Here is a 2,861-nt window from a genome sequence, read left to right as displayed (position 1 = left end):
TCTTCTTCCCCACTTACTTAAGTATTCATTAATTTCTTCTATCACTTGGGATATGCAGGCAGGAAGATCAGAAGTCCGAGGCTAGTCTCAGACTGAACTTCCGGAGATCCTACCTTCAAGAAACAAAACAACAAAGTCTTAACTTCTTCGTATCAGTTTTGATATTTATTTCATGCATTCATTGTGCTACAATCCATTATGGATCTTTTTATTGGGAAATGGTTGTAGAAGTCATGACCTGGCTGCCAGGTATGTTCCATTCAAAGAACTCTGTGTGTGTGTGTGTGTGTGTGTGTATTGTGTTTCACTGGAAATCAAAACCAGGGCCTTGTGACCTGAACAAATTTAAATTTGATCACCAACCTGCAGTGTTGGAGTGTATCATGTTTACATGTGTGTTTCAGATGTGGTCTTGATGCATGGCCCATCTGGACTAGATCCTCACCAGAGGATGATGGAAAAATCTTTTTACCAATCCTCCTGCCTCAGCCTCTGGTGCAGATTCCAGGTCCAGCATAGCCCACATTTTTCTTTTCAATACTTATTTTACATGTATGAATTTTGTCTGCATATATATATATATGCACCATGTGCATGCCTGGTGCTCTCAAAGCTAGAAGAGGACATTGGATCTCCTGGAACTGAAGTTAACAGGAGGTTGTGAGCAACTCTGTGGCTGCTAGGAACTGAACTCAGGTCCTCTGCAAGAGCAGTCAGTGCTCTTAACCACCGACCCAGCTAGCTCTCCAGCCCTTCTTTCTTGTATTTAATAAGTCAGAGTCCAACCAGAGAAGCAGGACTCATCGGTGAGAAACAGGAAGAGATTTACTACTAGGTACTGGCTTTGGCAGTTCCTGGCTCTACCAAGTCATAGGTTAAGTCTGTAGCACAGGCCTTTTAAAAAGGCAGATTGAAGCCGGGTGGTGGTGGCTCACGCCTTTAATCCCAGCACTTGGGAGGTAGAGGCATGCGGATCTCTGGGAGTTCGAGGCCAGCCTGGTCTACAAGAGCTAGTTCTGGGACAGGCACCAAAAGCTACAGAGAAACCTTGTCTCAAAAAACCAAAAATAAATAAATAAATAAATAAATAAATAAATAAATAAATAAATAAAGTAAAAAGACAGACTGAGCCTCCCAGGCATAGGCTGTACTTGGCTAGGGCTGTCGTCCACAGATGAAAATTCTTTTGTCAGAGAGACTTCCACTCTGCTCTTAAAGCAACCCCATTGATTAAATCAGTCCCTCTGGTCACCACAGACACTCTTCCTTACATAGAATGAGGTCATCATGGAACAACTCACCAATACCATTGGTGTTTGTTGACCATCTGGGCCCTAGAGCACAGGCAAATTCACATACCAAAAGGCCCTTCCTATCTTTAAGGAAGAGTCCATATCCAGAACTCCTCATTGGCCAGGGCCCGTTAAGGTATGCTTTCTGGATTCCTGTTTCGAACCAAAGTATTTACTTTTTAAATTATTTTTGTGAATTGACTTATTCTACAGCACATGCGCTAAAATTAGAATGACGCAGAGAAGATGAACATGGCCCTTGAGCAAGGAGGACATGAGAATTTGTGAGTCACTCCAGACATTTTAAAGAAAATTCCTTGTGTGTGTGTGTGTGTGTGTGTGTGTGTGTGTGTGTGTGTGTTGAACCTGGAGCCCCCTGAATGCTAGTCAAGTCCACTACACCGAGTCCCATCCGCAGTCACAGACCACAGGCTCTTTAGGGTGCATAACAAATTCCTCTGTCTTTTTGGCAGGTGATCCTGAACACACGAATCCATTTGTCATGCCCCAGGCCCTGCTTTGAACGTCTGTAGCTTACTGAGCTGAGCAACAGGGAATCCGAGTCCTTCTGACTCCTTACCTTTATGTCAAGGGCCATGATTCCTCTAGACTTGATCTCCGTCTGTCTGCAGGGACTTCGTCCCTTTTTCCTCTCTGGGGCCTCCTCTCCTCTCTGCTTCTATTCACTGCCTGGAACCACACAGGCCAGGAGACCTGCAGGAGAAGCTGATACAGAGCGCTGGGGGAAGAAGCCTCCTGCAAACAAGTCTCTTCTTGTCCTTCAGCAAACTATCAACTGTGAAATAGACTGACCAAGATTGGGATCCATGAGGGACACATACAGTTCTGTGCCGGGTGCTGGTGAGTACAAGGGCAGATTTGGGTTGCTGTTTTTCTTGATAAATTCAGTTACTCTGTGCTTGTTTGGTCTCTGTTTTCAAATCCCATTGTTCTGTTTTTAAGTCCCCCCCTTCCGTTGTTCTGTTTTTATTTTTGTCTATTTAATTTTTTAAAGAAAGATTTAATTTTTAAAAGATTTAATTTGATTTTACTTTATTTTATGAATATAGGTGTTTTGCCAGCATGTATGTCTGTGCACCAAATGCATTCTGGGCCAACAGAGCCCAGGAGAGGCCCTTGAATTCCCTGGAACTGGAGTCACATAAGGTTTTTAGCAATCACATGGGTATTGGAACTCGAACCTGGTTCCTCTGGAAGAATAATCAGTACTCTGAACTGCTGAGCTATCTTTCTGCGTCCATTTCTTTTAGTCTTCATTAGGTGTATGAGTGTATGCCTTCGTGTATGTGCAGGCCAGAAGAGGTGTCCTGGAGGTCAGAGGCATAGGACTGTTTAGAGCTGGAATGACAGGCTGTCTTGCTGTGGTCATCTGACATGAGTCTTGAGACCTGAACTTCGGTCCTCTGGAAAAGAAGAAGGTGCTCTTAACCACTGAGCCATCTCTCCAGTGTCTCTGCCTTTATTTATTTAAATTTTTATTTTATTATTATTATTATTATTAAAAATTTCTACCTCCTCCCCTCCTCCCATTTTCCTCCACATCCTCCC

The 2,861-nt window shown here is 43.5% G+C and overlaps 1 non-coding gene across 1 annotated transcript; it reads left to right on the top strand.

Moving 5' to 3' along the window:
- The first annotated feature begins 1,484 nt into the window (after positions 1–1,484).
- Positions 1,485–1,596, top strand: LOC126488466 (U6 spliceosomal RNA). The gene has a single exon (XR_007588693.1). It is a non-coding gene; the product is annotated as a U6 spliceosomal RNA (small nuclear RNA).
- The last annotated feature ends 1,265 nt before the right edge of the window (positions 1,597–2,861 follow it).

The sequence above is a fragment of the Alexandromys fortis genome, unplaced genomic scaffold, assembly GCF_014885135.2.
Source record: "Alexandromys fortis isolate MF-2015 unplaced genomic scaffold, M_Fortis_MF-2015_v1.1 scaffold_189, whole genome shotgun sequence".
In the NCBI taxonomy this organism is placed as follows: Eukaryota; Metazoa; Chordata; class Mammalia; order Rodentia; family Cricetidae; genus Alexandromys; species Alexandromys fortis.
The sequence above is the reverse complement of the archived record's forward strand: the minus strand, read 5'-3'. Positions and strand labels throughout refer to the sequence as shown.